Source organism: Phragmites australis, chromosome 19, assembly GCF_958298935.1.
Source record: "Phragmites australis chromosome 19, lpPhrAust1.1, whole genome shotgun sequence".
Lineage (NCBI taxonomy): Eukaryota > Viridiplantae > Streptophyta > Magnoliopsida > Poales > Poaceae > Phragmites > Phragmites australis.
Window position 1 is genome coordinate 24,286,732 of NC_084939.1, and position 17,071 is coordinate 24,303,802.

The 17,071-nt window shown below is 44.6% G+C and overlaps 1 pseudogene; it reads right to left on the minus strand.

Moving 5' to 3' along the window:
- Window positions 1-1,604: 1,604 nt before the first annotated feature.
- Window positions 1,605-10,989, minus strand: LOC133900292 (uncharacterized; annotated as a pseudogene).
- Window positions 10,990-17,071: the final 6,082 nt, after the last annotated feature.

Below are 17,071 nucleotides of genomic sequence, written 5' to 3' on the forward strand. Positions count from 1 at the left end.
TGGTCATTTGCCTCAAGTGGAACTTTGTGTGGTACCTCGACTCATCAAGACCAGTAGGACCAAAAGGCAAACCTGGAGAATTTCATTACCTAGCTAAGTTTCAATATTTAAGTTTTCTAACATTCAAATGTTCCCTAATCGATCTCTCTTTATGTAAGACTTTTGACAAGTACCTTCGAGCTGGTCCTGACTACAACTCGAAAGACTGTTGTAGACTGACACACAAGACTGAGTTCGAGGTAAATGCTACCAAACAGATTACCAAATGCTCTTTGATGTTATTTTTTCCTTTTGATCAAACAATAAATTTTCTTTTTTGCAATGCGACCAATAACCACCAGGCAACGCTTGTGGATTCTATGTTGCATACAACATGCTCCTACTCACGATCCTAGCAAAGGATATCAAATCCCCCAATGTAAGTTCAATACAAGATTATTCATAACTAATTTCAGTAATTAGTTTAATTTCATGATAACATGATATTGATTAGACGTCAAATTATGCAGGATTATGAGGCTTGTTTTTCTATGATGGTGCACTCCCGAGGATCTGACAACGGGTCATGAGTTTATAATGTCTGAAGTTATCAACTCACACAACAAGTTCCACTGTAGGAACCCTAGGTCGTGTGGTCTTATGTAATATAAAGTGATTATAACTTTATAACTTATGATTCTGTGATGAATTGATTGAAACTTTGTAAACTTTGCGATTCTGTGATGAAGTGAGTTCTTATATAAGTGTGTTTGTTGATATGGATATGGATGCATTGCTGTTGTTTGCACGAAGAAGATGGCTGCCAAATCCTAGCTATGCTACAGGATGCAGCTAGGAAACAGGAGAAACCTGCAGGGGGGGGGGGGTGAGGTCAATAGTGACAGGTGAAGACCATTATCAGTCACTTAGGACCTATACATAAGTGACGGGTAACTTCGTCACCCATCACTGATGTGTTTTTCCCCAGTACATAGGAGACGCACATTAGTGACAGGTGAAGACCATTAACCATCACTTATGACATATACATAAGCGACGGGTAACTTTATCACCCTAGCTGTTCACATAAACAATGGGTAACCCATAAACCGTCACTAATGTGTTTCTCCCTAGCACATGAGAGGCATGTTCATGACCTCTCATTAGTGATGTGTTTGGGGTGACGGGTGTGGGACCGTCACTAATTACAATTACCACCTGTCACTAATGAGCTTTTTTCGCATAGGGCGTTGATTGGTTAACATTCTTCGGAATCGAGGGTGGTCGGTATTTCAAATACTGTCCACCCCCTGATAACCTATTCCACTTTCTTTCTCAATCAAATCCCGACTATAAAATCTGCAAAAAAATGCAGAGGTGGGTGATGCTATGGAGAAGCACGGTATAAAATTTCAAACTCAAATTCAAGATGTGCAGGGAGAACTAGAAAAGAGATTGGAAAGTCAGGGTGGTCGGTAACTCTGTATCTCAGATATCGTCCACCCTCTGAGATGCTACCTTGCTTCATTTATAGACCAAATAGCAACAATAAATTCTCAAAAAAAAATCATAGAGGTGGGTGATACAATGGGTAGTAGTAAGCTCACAAAATCTCAAATGCAAATTCAATCTACGCAGGAAGAACTAAAAAAGAGAAATTTTACACTCAGGGTGGTTGGTGTTGCAAATACCGACCACCCAAATCGCGACAATTAAATCTGAAAACAATCAAATGCCGACCAAGTCCGCGAGTCTGCGAACATGCTGGAAGTGGTGAGTTGTTCTCCCCGCCCATGGTCGGCTTGGAGGCCTTGACATTGAATTGGTTCATGTAGTCCGAGCGGTACGTCTGACCGACCACGTTGTGCATAGTACCTGTGAGCGTGTCTTACTTGACGGCCAGGTCAAGGTGCGCGTGGCAATCATCCGATGCCACACCATATCGGTGCACCCTCGACTCATCGGTGATCTGCACAACATTTTCCCTGATCTTGAACTTGCAGTCGAGCACGACAATGTCACACCCTAAAATTTCAATTTTGGGATGTGAACATTTTAAAACAATAGAATATCATTTTATTATTTATCTAAAAGCAATTCCAAATTTTTGGTATTTAAAAAAGAGTTTATTTCTGGTGATAAAATATTTTATTTGAGTTCAAAGCTTTACAAAATGCCTCTCTAAAAAATTTTGGATTTATTTGAGTGTATTTGCTATGTATTTGGATTTTATTGGCTATATTTGCTTTTCTAAAAATGCTTTAATTCATAAAATCCGAAATCTAGCCGGACCCAAACCTATCTAAAGCCCAGCACGAAACCTATCTAAACCCAGCCCCACCCTTCACCCCCACCTAGGCATGGCCATCTCTCCCTAGTCCCACCCGTCATCCCCCTCCTCCCGCCTCGCGCGCAATCGCCGCCTGAAATTGCCACCGCGCTGCCACCACATTTTCCCCCTCTATCTAAACCGTAGTCGACCTAACTCTTGCACTTTCGCAGTTCGCCCCGCCACTCCTATTATCTCTCCCGTGCCTTTGCGTCAATGCCGCATACCTCTCCGCTAGCCACCACTGAGCTTCGTTGCGTCGCCTTGTCATTGTGCCTCTGGCCAAGCAGATGCCACCTTCAGCTTCACTGTGGCCATGCGGTATCAAGGCCTAACCTCCCTGGTGTTTCTAAGCTAAGAAACCAAGTTGAAATGAGCCTTTGTTTATATGTGATGAGTGATGGATAATGTTGTTGATTTGGTTTGATGATTTTTGGTATTGCATAAACTTGGTTGTTGTCTATGTTTAAGACTAACCAAAGTTCGAGACAAAAATGGAATTGGAGTTTTCTATCTTTGTGCCAGGAAAAATGCACTCACCGAATGGTCCGATGTGAGGAAAGTTGATCTCATCGGATGATCTAGTGTTTAGATGGAGTTCACATCGGAGCATTTCAATTCAGAGGTAAAGATTGATGTGTTCACTAGATTGTCCAGTGTTTAAGTGACTATACACCAGAATATCTTCACAAAAATGAGTTTGAACTCGCCAGATGGTCCGGTGATGAACACCGAAGGGTTCATCATACTGTTTTCCAGAAAGTTTTCAGAAGTGTGGATATGTAAGCACACTGGATGGTCCGATGCTTGAGGATGTGCATACCGGAGGCATTGCTGGAGTGTTTTCTAGGAGAGGTTGTAAAATAGCTTATCTGGTGTAGTTGTGCACACTGGATAGTCCGGTGATTGATGGTGCGAACACCAGAGGTTTCACAGGAGCTTTTTCCAGATGGATTTTAGAAGATACAGGACTTGTACACATCGGATGGTCCGGTATTTAGAGGCTGTACACACTGGATCATCCGGTGTTCTCTTTGTGATGAGCTTTTTAATAGAGATTTGTGAGTTTGACTAATTAAAGATAGAATTGGAGAAACGTGTGTGCTTATCTGATGATGTGCAGGTAACAGATGCAACTTGGCGGTCGACAGCGGGATGATCAGGACTAAGAGTGTTGCTTGATGCTGGACAATCAAGCAGGCCGTGCGGAGTCAAGGGTTATCCTAGCTGTACACGTGGACATTAAGCAAAACGTGAGAATGTGTATGAAGACGACATGTTGATAAAGTCAAGCAAAAAGGATGCTGGTGCAAGTTACAAGGTGGCTCAAAGGATCGAGAGTGGGAGAGACTTGTCGGCGGGAGAGATCGCAAGACAGAGTACTCATATCGACATCATGAGGCTTGCTTAAGGTGTAAGCAAGTGGTGGTGAGTCACGCTTTGAGAAGTGTGTGAGGCGGTTTCGCAGTTTGGCCTCAAAACCGTGGGAAGGGGGTGTACGTGGTATCATCGCGAAGCTTGTGTTGAGATGAAGCTACGTCATAAAGGCGTCACGGTTGTTCAATGGACGAGGAAAGAGTTGGACAAAAATACCCTCGGTGGTAGGTAGGAGTGTATTGGAAGAAGGGGGCAGGAAAGGAACAAACTTAGGGGCTAAGGAAGTTTCCAAGGCCTATAAATAGAGGGAGAGGGCTATTCTAGCCTTTGGAGCTACCTATTTGAGAGTGTGTGCTAGAGTTTTAGAAGTGAGATAGATAGGAGTGCTTTGCCAATGTATTAGGTGAGAGCTTTGTGAGCAAAATACTTTGTAATCCACCAAAATTAGGGTGTTCTTCTGCAAGTAGTGAAGAACTTGTTCGCTCTTCTGCTTGTGTTTCCTTCTAGTTTCTCTCTATTGGCTTCCTTTCTTTATTTGCATGTTTTTTGTTTTTGTTGTGATTTTTGTTTATGTTGATGAGTTAAAAATTTTCATCTTGTTGGAGTTATTCTTCTTGTTGCTAGAGGCATAAGAATCTCATACAAGTTGGTCTTGAACCGTCCATTGCCTCTAGACCTATCGACTTGGGGAATCTCTTCATCAGGTGCCTAGATTTGTGTGTTTTCGGTTCTAGTCGCAAATTTTATGGCTATTCCTGTTAGAATGGTGTTTCGCAGAACCTAGGGTTCAATTCCATTCATAGGAGCCATGTTTTCTTTAAAGAATTTCTTTGTGACTTTCTTTTCTCATTGTGTTTAGCTTCCGCAATTTTATTTGAGGGCCGTCATGTGAAAGATTGGGATAAGCTATCCAAGAAATTGGAGAGGCTCCTATTCACCCCTCCCCCTAGTTGTCTTTCTCGGTCCCACATGAGCACCGGAGCCCCGACATCGCCAACCACCGGACGCGACCACCATCGGTCCCCTCGTCTCGGTCGTCCACCGCGCTTGATCTTCGCCCATGGTGAGCTCCTCGTCATGACCTCATGCCTGGAGCACCGCACCACTGCCAGGAAACACCTGCGACCTCGCCTTCGGCCCCCGTCCACCACAGTAGCGGCGCAACGAGCTTCTTCACCGATGATCGTATCTCGTTGTCGCCATGCCTCTCCGTGCCATCTTCGCCCAAGTCAAGACCGGCCACATCTTCCTCGAGGTCGTGTGGTGTCGATGCACCTCCTCCCTGCCAACCCCAACCTCCGCAACCCTATTGTCATCAGTCGCAGTGCGCCGCCGCCTATGCTCGGACTTTGCCCTATGCCCTATGTGGCCTTGCCGAGGAGCCACCCAGTAAGGCAAAGGAGCTAGTCGTTGCCCCCTGCAGAGCACCAGCTCGACCGGCAAATGCCCTACCCCCATAGCCGAGCTCCTCCGCGACCAGGAACGGCCATGGCTCAATCCCATCTCCCCCTGTACGCACGTATCTCTTCCTCCCTCTCGTTTTCTTGTCCTTTTAAAGGAAACCCCCTTCAATATGTTATGTATACAAAAGAGCCCTTCTACCATGTATCCCTCTCTCTAGATAGTTTTTCTAGATAGCCCCTGAGTTCTTTTTCTTCTCGTAGAAAGATCCTCCCACCTAGTTGTTCTATATGATTTCTTACATGCTAACCCCTATAGTTTCTATTTAATTCTATTCTAGTCCTTTTAATTCAAATACAAATTATCTCTTCAATTCTTTTCAGTGAATTTCATCCAAATTCAAACACTACTCCAGATATTCATCTTATTCATCATATTTTAGGGGTCTGTACTCTTTCAGGTCCGATAATTAATTTTATCATGTAGCATTATATTATTTATAAGTATTGTTTTAATAAGTTCGATGGCTATCGTATGACTTCGATATGAGGATCTCGCATATTGTTGCACATCGGATATGAATTCAATATTAAAATTATGTAAGATCTCACATGTCAATATTCTCAGACATCTTTGTATGTCCGTCTCTGATAAAACCCTAGTTTCTATCGTCTTCATGTTAAATCCGGTCAACCCAGTTCTTTCTTCATCAAAAATTGGGTTTTATTCTTTCCTTTTGATTTGCAAATTGGGTTTTATTTTGTATTTATTTGGTTTTGCTTTAGTTGCATGTTTTCACAAGTAGAGTACAATGTGTCTAGAAGAATCGATGATCTGCAAAGTCAAGACTTCAGGATATTCCATGACCTAGTTTACGAAGATCATTGAGCAATATCTAGGCAGGTGTCCTTGATCATATTGACCCCATTGTAGTAAAGTGTGTATTTTATCTCTATTGCATGCTTGTCAATATGATTCCCTTAACTAGGGTTTACTATATTCTTCCAAGATTTTCCTTATCGCCTGTGTTGTAGTTTGGGTGTTGGGGGTAGAAATGCTTAGTTGTGCTGTCAAGCTAGGTGGTTTAAATGTTAATCTATTTAATGGTATATGGAACATGAACTTTTCTGGTAATCTTTTTAGAAATATAGAACATAGGGATTCTGAGCAAGAGGTGGTATGATATGGTGCGAGTATGCACAGGTGCAGGTATGCACTGTAGGTTGGTGGTAGTACCTGATTGGGATTCTAAGGACCAGTTTGTGGAGCATGTAACCCGGTATAATAGCGTAACCATGAGGCTTATATGTGTAAAACCTGACCAATTAATTAGATATTCTACTTATTCTGTATGCATTAGTTGACTGTTGAGTGGCACAAGAGGGGGTCTCTGCAGTAAATAGAATCTGTGTTAGTGGTAAAACCTTAGTGGGTGTATACAGATTAGGATGCACTTTGTAAAGGCCATGTAGTGAGACATCAGCTCTACACCCCGGAAGTGTGAAGCAACACAGAAATCACAACTCATGGGTAAAGTGTGCAACCTCTGCAGAGTGTAAAATAGATATATCAGCCGTGCTCATGGTCAAGAGCAGGCTTGTACTTTATCATGATTAGTGGGAGATCTTGGATTGTTGGTTCTGGTAGTTGGGTGGTGGTAACCCATGAGTTAGTAGCTAGATAGTAGGATACCTGGTGAGTTTGATAGTCGGATGGAATTCAATAAATTATTCTCGAGGAGTGAGTGTCGTCACATATAGTAAATAGGATGTTGTATTTATTTTTAGTCCTAGTTTAGGATTGCATAGATGAAGTAAACCTGAGTTAACCCTTTCTTATCTTAAGCTCTTATGTCATGCTTTTCCACACTTGTTGAGTATGATATGTGCTTTGTTGGAATTTGAAGGGGTTTTTCCTTTAAAATTTGAATTTGAGTTGGAGTCAAATTTGAATTGAGCAAATTCCTTAAAAAGAAAAAAAAAGAGGGGATGAGGCCAAACTGAGTGGGCCGCTTCTAGGCCCAAAGGCCGAGCAGCCCACCCGGCCGGCTGCCTAACCTAAAAGGGTGCCCGTGCCCTGGGGTCTGGCGACGGCCGCCACAGAGGCGCGTGGGGGGCTCCGCCCTTCTCGGTCGCCCATTCGCCGCCCGACGGATTCAGTGCACCGTTGTGGCGTCGTGGGGTTTATGCCAGGCCTCTTCCTCTCCCTTCAAATGCAGGTGAACTCACTTGAGCTCCTTCCTGGTCTATTCTTCTAGCTGCTCTCCACTTGCTCTCACGGCCACGGTTCTCTCTCTATCTCTCTCTCATGCGAGGCTGTGCCAGCTTCTTCCGGTGGGGCGTCGACCGACGTGGTAGAGCTCATCTTTGTCGAGTTCCCATTGGCTCTCTCTCGCCGGCCTCGTGCGGGATTTGGCGCTGCGCCTTCCGCTTGTTTGGTGCTCGGCGGTTCGGTTGCCGGCTGCGCGTGTGCGTGAGGAGATCCGTGGTGTTGTCGGCTGGGTGGTTTCTGGGCTGTGCCTTTGTGCACGCCATAGCTTGCAGTGTTCAGCTTCTTCACCTTGGCCCAGTGTTGGACTCTTGCTGTTGTGGTCTTCTCTGCTTCTCGGGTGTCGGCTATGGTGTGCCTCGCAACTGGCTCTGTGGCATTGTATCTCCAAAAGCTATTCCTAGTTGTCCTCGGCATAGAGGGGGAATCTCAGTTTTCTGGGACAGCGCGTTTGCATGCCTTGCCATCTTCATCCTGCTGGACAGTAAGCTCGTTCCAATCCCTCCTTTACATTCTAGCGTGCAATTTTGATTCTCCATTAATTTCATTGTATATGCATGCTAGAATTGGCAATATTCTGCTCTGTGATGAATGCGAGCTAAGTACGTTTAGTGTATCAATTGTGCTCTTAAGCTGGACCGTAGTAGCCGGTTATTGATCTAGTGGAATCTATGTTGATCAGCTGTGTGTCCACTGTGGTGTGTCTTTTGACGCCTTCTATTCAGTGGCTCTGTGTTGGCTCAGTGACTCTGAAGAGCACTTGATGTTCTCTGTTCCTGTTGGCAAGGGCGCCCTTGGATATTTCTCTTGATCTGGTGCCACCTTGTGGCACCTTGTGTTGATATGTTACCTTCGGTTGCCTTTGTTGCTGCCTGATCCTGGTGGGCTTGGGCGTCCTGCTGTCCTCTGTGTTTGGCTCTCTCTCTCTGTATTCTGCAGAGGCCGACTAGTACTGTGCTTTAGATTTTTAGAGTTGTTCACTTGATCATAAACTAGGGTAGCTCGGCCTAGCTCTAGAGGTGATTTGATACACTGATCGGTAACATCTTAGTATGTGTTGGATGGCCGTTAATTCGGCAACTCGCTCTGAGAGCCACAACTTTGTTTCAACAATTGTTCATGTGTTATATTGGCTCTCTTTGTCAACTATCAATCTTGATTCATTTGTATCCATGAGTAGCTTATGTACTTTCATACATACTTTTGAAATGCTCATGTTTACCTATATGATATATGTTGGCAGTTATGCTTTTATATATTCATGTAAATTCGGAATCAATTTAATCAGAATGTTGCTAAAATGTACTTTAACACAACATGCTTACCCTTACTATTTATAGTAAAAAATGATACTATGGTGTGCCTAAAGATTTCGTTCGAGTGTTCTTCCGTTGCTGTTAAAAATTCTAGTATTTGTTTCTTTATATGATATAGTGCTACTATCACTAATGATATCGCTATATGTATGATGAAACTGATATTGATATATATATATATATATATATATATATATATATATATATATATATATATATATATTATCTGATTTGACCTTGTAAAATTGAAACACCATTCGCCGCCTTTGTGAGGATTATGGATAGGGCCGGCACGGCGCTGGATTTCGCGTCCGCCTCCTCCGGGAGGTGTACGGACTCGCCGTCCAAGGTGAGCTCCAGGCGGTCGACATTGTCATCCCATGTGGCAGTCTTCCTAGCGACGACGTAGAGGCGGTGGCCGTCGAAGAGCACGGCGATGGCCTGGATCCAGGTGAAGTCCCGGGCCATGCCGTCACTGCGCTTGTCGATGAAGTGGGCGTTGATGTGGAAGTCGCAGTCAGAGAGGATGCAGAAGTCAGCGTCCCTGCGTCCGTGGAAGTAGAAGGTGTTGCCATCGCCGCCGATGAAGCGTGGGTCACCGCACGCCCCCGGCACACTGCGATCGATGCATCACAACCAAATCAATACGACCAACGTACGTCTATTAAGATGAAGTAAGCATGCTCACCGCAGACGGGTTTGCAGAAGGCGCAGTCGAGGTAGCATGGCTGAGGGCATGTGGCAGGGCACTCCATTGGCCTGCCGGCGCAGTAAGGGTAGAGCTTATAGTCCTGGCACTCGACCTTCATGGGCTTCTGCTTGTCATGAAGGCTTTAGTGGTTTTGGGTCCTTTTCGGCCCCTAGGCCTTGGGTGACCTATCAGAAGGCATCGCAACGGTCGCGACGGCAAGCAGGAGGACAATGACAGCGGAGGCCAAGGGAGTCGATGCTCGTAGACGAGCCACTTCGACTGCACGTTGTCACGGGATGTCGTGGTTGTGGTTAACTCTATATGATATGGTGGTATATGGTTTCATGCAAGGAAATTTATAGGTGATTGAGTTGCTATCAAGCGAGCTTCATGGGTACTCCATACGTTATTTCTTGGTGGTGATCTTGCAGACCTTCTCTCGTACTTACCTAGCATGTTGCGCCAGCAACATACTTTGCGTGCTACTGTCCATGCGTATATCTGGAGTGATTGGTATGCATGCATGAATCTATAATCCAGTTCTCCAGGCGGCATGTGTTGTGCTAAGCAAGAAGCCGAAGCAATGTGCATCTTTGAGCTTCATCTATACTTCTGGCCTCCATAATTTGATGATGTCATAGATCAGAAGATTTGGATAGGCCATCTTTTTATAGGAAAGCTCAATGTCTTAGATGGGTCTAGAAGTTGTCTTTTTTTTTCTCGTCCAATTGTATTACACGATGCGAGGGCAACCAACAGCATGACTAGACTCTACAACCTATCTGTCCTTGGCGGCGAAGAGGAGGAAGCACAACGAAACAGGTCGATACTAGTGTCGCACAAGTCTTACCTACTCCCCAGAGAACAAATAAGTCAATCAGTCCAAGATACTACTTATATGAACTGGGCTGTCACAGACTTAGCTCGGGTGACCAGGCAGCTGTCATGTGGGCCACGCCATCAGAAGAAGGGCTACAAAAGGAAGCTAAGGTGGAGCCGCACAGGACATCGAAGGACAGAAGAGAACAACACACCTTCTTCCTCAAGCTATCCTCCTACCCTGTGCTAGCTTCTCCATTCCCACCCTATGCTCCTCTCCAATATATTGCTTCTCCTCAGCCCTTAGATCCCTTCCCTCCTCAATTTGTATCCCAATGAACTTGTAGACATAACATGAGCTTGCAATATACCCCTAGGTTGTTGTTGATTTGATGCTATATTGATCGGGTCTGTGACAATTGGCATCAGGGTCATTCGATCCGTGGAGTTTGTGCCATAGAGGAGGTGTTCAAAGATCGGTTTGTCGCGCTGTGGGAGAAGATCGTCGAGCAGACCTAGCTCACCAACAAGTTGTGTGAATCCGTGAACAAGTTGAAGATGGCATTGAGAGCTCCCAATCCCTTGAAGCTGGAGATGGAGACGATGCCATCTGAGTTGCTGGCCACTGCTCCATCCCACGGTGACACCCTCATCAGCATGCCCATAGCCACCGAGGACAGCAAGGTATCCACCGGCGACAACATCGACAACAACTCCAACCTCAATGAGTCTGCGACCTTTCCCTCAACATCATCCACGTCTACCTCGGCCTCTGCTCCTCCCCAGTATGTTGACCCTGTCACCCACATCACAGCCACCAACCTCCCTAAGCAGACGCTCGCCAAGTGTTCAACGGGATGCTTCAACCACCTCGTTGTGGCGTCGCCCTGTGGTCCCGAGAAAGGGCTCCGCGCTCATCCTCTCCAACACCATCACCAATCTTGCAGCACCTGTCTTTGATGAGAAACGGAAGTTGGAGCCCATGTCCCCAGAGAGAAAGGCGAGGTGAAAGAACGTAGGATCGAGAGTAGCGACTAGGGGGTGAATAGATGCCTCAACAAATTTTTTGCGAAATTGATGGTCTTTTCCTATTTGATCACCCAACCCACCTCTAAAAGAGAATCACAACAGAATGCAACACAAATACGCAGCGGAAAAACTACACCTACCCAGAAGGTCCGGAGATGGGATCGGAGAGTCTGGAGATTGGACCGGAGAGTCCGGAGATTTCGAGAAATATCAAAAATCAAACTTGAAGATTCAACAAAAGGTGGGTCTCATGGTTAGAATCGAACACTAGTTTCTACAGCAAATCAATCCATGACTCATCCCCACTTAAAGGTTAAATCTTGAGAAAAGATCACCCAAGGATCAAGAGATGAACACTGGGTAAAGAAGATCTTCAAGATGATGGTCTAAAGGCAAGAAAATTTAAGACCTTATCACATATGTATGTGTATGTGAATTTTATGCCTTTAGCATCAAGAAGAATAACCTCCTAAAGTGTTAAAATTTTAGCGAAAGAAAAACAAAACTCAACAATGAAAAAGAAAAACTTGCACACAAGGCAAGGGAACCAATAGAGAAAAACTAGAAGGAGGGAAATTCAAGCATATGTAACAAAATAAACTTCATTATTCAAAGAGATCAGCCCTATTTTAGACGGATTATAAAGACTTTCCTCTCAAAACTCTCATCTATTACATACACTAAGCATTCATTCTCCTCTCCTTTAAAATCCTAGCACAATGCTCTCATATGGGTGCCACAAGAGGCTCAAATAGCTTGTTTAAGGCTCTCACTAGCCCAACCTTTCTATTTATAGGCCTAGAAAGCTTGACCTCTAAGTTTCCTAACTTTTTTTCAAAATACCCCTCTCATGTAGTACACTCCTACCTACCACCGAGGATATTTTGGTCTATTTTCTTCTCCATTCATCGGACAGTCATCATGCCTTCACGGTTTAGCTTTGTCTCGATGCAAGCATCACGATAGGGTCACGTACTCCTCCAATCCTCCTACGTTTTTTAGGCTAAACCGTGAAACTCTCTGCACGCTTCTCAAAGCATGACACGTTACTTGCTTACACATTAAAAAAGCGCTCTGATGTCGACGCATGTACTCTGTCTGGCGATCCTGACCAGTTGACCAAACTCGCCAGATAATCCAACTCATCGGGGTTCCACCATCCGACTAAGCAAAACCAACCATCTATGATCCCCACTAATCATAAAGAAGTTCAAGTTCGCTTTTGACCGTGAGTACGGCTGATCAATCAGTTTTATACTCTGCAGAGTTTGCATACTTTACCCACGAGTCGTGATTCCCGTTTTGCTTCACACTTCCGAGGTGTAGAGCCGGGGTCTTACTACAAGACCTTTACAAAGCGCCTCCAAATACATATGCACACACTAAGGTTTCACTGCTAACAGGGATTCTATCCACTGTAGAGGCCCCCTCTTGTGCCACTCAACCGTCCATTGGTGCGTACAGAATAAGGAGAATATCTAATTAATTGGTCAGGCCGTACCCATATAAGCCTCGTGGATGCGTTGTTATGCTGGGTTACAGGCTTCAAAAACCGGTCCTTATGATCTATAGTAGGTACTTGCACATCACCTAATGCGCACACAGCAACCATACCAACCAAACCAACCTTCCTAGATCCCTACAATCAAAGTTGTTACAAAGATTACCCAATCCGGTTCATGTTTTTTAGACCAATAATCAGATTAATATTTACCCCACCCGACTAGACAGCACAACTAAGCATTTCTACTCTTGATAGTCAAACTATAACACAGGCGACAAGGACAATAGTGAAAATTCTAGTAAACCCTAAACATAGGATTCATATTAACAAGCATGCATCTAGAAAAATAAAAGATACACATTCCTACAATATGATCAATATGATCAAGGGAACTTGACTTTTTTCAAAGTGCTGCTCAAATTCACCGAAGTCTTGATCTTGAATATTCTCGAGCGGCTCCAGGACATGATCGTCTACACATGGAGAAAACGACACACTAAGAACAAGAACAAACGAAGCTAACACAACAAACAAACGTTAAGGCTGGCTAGGTTACAATTTTAGAAAGATTTGAGCATAAGAATCGCCCAAACCGGAGCTATGATGCAAAAGCTATGGTTAAACGAATTTTTAAATGGCTAAAAACGACAAAACTATTTTTCTGGATTTAAATATAATTTTTAAAATTTCTAAAAAATTATTTAAAATTTTTCAGAATTATTTTATAGCATAAAACTAATTAAAACAATTTTATAGAATTTATTTACATTTGTCTATAATTAAAACTAATTTTATAAGCAACAAAACATATTAAAAGAATTTATTTAATTAAATAAAACACATTTAAAACATTATTAGAATTAATCTAGATTTTCCAAAAATACTTTCCAATTAAAAACATTTATTCTTAACATTAAAACTTTTTTCAAAGTTAAAACTGAATTAAAACCTACTAAAAACATTTATTTAAAACATAAACTAATTTCTAGAATTTTTTTATTAAAAGAAAACACATTTTCGGATTTATTATATTTTGCGAATTATTTTTCTTAAGGAAAACCCTAATTATTGCGCTATCGATGACGTCATAACTGACTAGGCTTGCTGACTGGGCTCTGGATGGCTGATTGGACTGCCACATCAGATAAAACGATGACGATGCGGCTTGCGTGGGTGCTGACTGGGTCTATGGTCCCGTGAACCAGTTGAGGTGGAATGGTCCACCGGTCCATGGTGGATTGAAGGGGCACGATTTTCGCCCAATCTAATCTGGGCATCTATGCAAGATCGGATGGCTGAGGGAGGGCTCACCTGGGCTCCAGCTAGGATCGAAGACGATGGCGGCTCAGGGACGACGGTGGATTGCCAGAGAAGGGGGAAACGGTACTGCGCAGCTCGGGAGTCAATGGCGAGCGGCAGAAGGAGATCCTGGGGCTGTGGTGAGCTCGTTTGGTGAATCACCGAGCTTCGGGAAAACTCGGAGAAGTGCGACGACGACGGCGCACCTCGACGGAAGTTTGGCGGCGACGAGAGCTCGATGCGGTGATGGAAAATCAGCGAGGAGCGGCTGATGACGACGAGATGTTGCCGGCAAACACCGTCTCAAGCTCGGATGGCGTCGGGATCGCGCAAAGAGGCTTGGCGACGGCGAGGGAGGCTTGGCAGAGTTCAGCGGCGTCGCGAGAGCTCTCAGGGGGATAAAATCCGACGAGATTTTGGGGCTTGGACGTGGTGGAGTACAAGGAAACGCGCACAGGGGTTCGATTTGTGTTTTATAGCTGCGGGCGGGGCAGCGGTTGCGGGGGAGTAAGGGGGGCGCGTTCGTGCGTCGTGGTGGTGGTGGTGGTTGCGGTTGCGGAGGAGCGGGCACAGGAGGTTATGGGCCATGGCGGTTGCGGAGACGGACGTCACATTGTATCCCTATGAACTTGTAGACAGAACTTGAGCTTGCAATATATCCCTTGGTTGGTGTTGATTTGGTGCTATATTGATAGGATCTGTGACATGGACACGATCTTAATGTACGGGTTTCCTCTCTCGTTTGGTAGCTCTAGTTTTTGGCACGGATCTATCCGGTCAACTCTCCACTTTTTTCTACGTTGGCACGAGCCGCACGAAGGTGCCTTTGCTGACTTGTGCCTCGATTGGTCTTTGTTTCATCCAGTTTAGTAGCTAGCTTGTCAGAAATTAATGTTTTCTCAAGTGGTAGGTGTTATGTCTATCGTATCAGGGCTTACGTTCTCAAATCACATGTGTTTTGCCTACTAGATGTGATGTAACGCTCAACAAACCGTTTCAAAGAAGTGGCAGCCTCCTCGATCATGTTCTTTCGTCGTAACCAAAGCTAATTTAATTGTTGCAAAGATTATGATCTAGTGTACAGGTCCGTTCCTGACATTTCAGTGGTTCGGGACGAGATTAAAAATAGGATCTCATTATTAAATATAAATTATCAAAATCTATTTTTTTTTACTTTTAAACCGATATACACAATATACATATACATATAAGGCTTTTGAATTTTAGATGCCCGAAACGGTCGCACCGCTCGACCTCCTCTGAACCAGCCGTGCTAGTGTAACAACCAGAGTTGATTCAGTTGGCACAGAACCAACTAGCTTGGCTAGCACAGAAAATCGCTGTTTGACTGAGTCATTGGCGAACGCAGATCCGGTGAGTAAACGCTCTCTTCTTTCTCCTCCATTTTCCGGCTAATTAATTTTTTACTACTTTAGGGAATGACACGTTTTAGAAAGACTTATTCGAGATATTATGCCAAAATACCACCTGAGCCTTAAAAAATTTGCTGGTTTGCCACTTTAATGTCTTTTTACTGCCACATGACATTTTTCTTTTTTTTCCCCTACCGATGTGGATAATCATGGTAAATGACCATTGTGCCCTCTGCGACAGGTGAACCAATGGTGGTGGTTGCGGCGACGAGGTGACCTGGGGGTAGGCGGCATCGCCGGGCGCTTCACTAAGGCAAGACCATTGTCCGTAGAGGTGGCTATGGCCCCCTATGGCGGCGGTGGTGAGGGTGCTGCATCGACTACCAGATGAGGATCATGTCCCCAAGCTGCAGCGTTCGCGAAATGCCGGCACCCTTCGGCTTGCCATCCGCCGGTGATGACATGGTCGCCGTCGCTGTTCGTGTCCTCGATGTTGCGCTACTCCTGCCGATGCCCGTTGGGAGCAGGGAAGAGCAGTGGGCGCAAGCCCTCGCAAATGCTGAGCAGGAGCACGAGCACATCGACGATCAGCAAGCAACAACGAAAAGAGGAAGAGGAAGATGGTAAGCCTAGAGAGGGCAGAATTGTCATTTCCTATTATTATCCACGTCGGCAGGGGGAAAAAATGCCACGTGATAGGAAAAGGTTTTAAAGTGGCAAACAAACAAGTTTTTGTGAGATCCAGTGGTATTTTGGCATCTGAAAATGTGACATCCACTAGAGTGACAAAAAATTAATTAATCATCTGCCTCATCTTCCTCATTTTCTTCTCATTCTTCCTCCACCTTTAATTTTCAATGAAGTTCTAGTCGACAGGGGAGGCTGGAGCCTGTTGATTCGCCCTTGGACCGAGTCTACTTGGAGCAACAATCTAGAAATATAGGGTGTGATTGGTTACCCGTATAAGTTTTGCCCATATATCATATATGTAGGTTAAGTAGAAACAGTCTTAGTGAAGTTATATTTATTGAAAATAAAAGTGTTTGGTTTGTTGAATTTGTCTGGACAGGTTGAACTGAGTTTCTATTTAATTGATCAAATCTGAGATCGTATGATCAGATACCATAGTTGAGATTATGATCAATTACTTACATAAAAATAATTTTATGATACTGACAAATAGACTCACCTATATGAGCGGATACAAAAATATGCATCTGTCGAGCCAAGCTATAGCTCTTCTAAACCAGGCTACCAGCATACATTTACTTTTACATGATTAAACTAAAACAATATATATATATAACTATATTTTTTTAATTATAGTTATGCGTCGGACCGTGGAAAACCATTCACACCCATGACGAACATGTACGTGCGCGGCTCGTCAAAACCACTAGCACGGTCGCGATCACAGCTCCGGTCCGGCAACCGGCATGGAGAGCGACGGGTGCCGTGGCCTCGCGTGGGGCCACCGTCCGGCCAACGCCGCCGCACCACGTCCCGACTGGTGCGAGTGTGACGACCCCCAGCTGAGCTAGCCAGCCCAAGCAGAATGCTCCATCTCCAAGCCCGACGCGGTCTTCCATGAGCGCCGTGCACCTTGATACTGCGCCAACTACCCTCTGAACCGTGGGCCACGCGGTCATGGAGCCACCCGCAATGAAGCTGGATAGGAATCGCCGG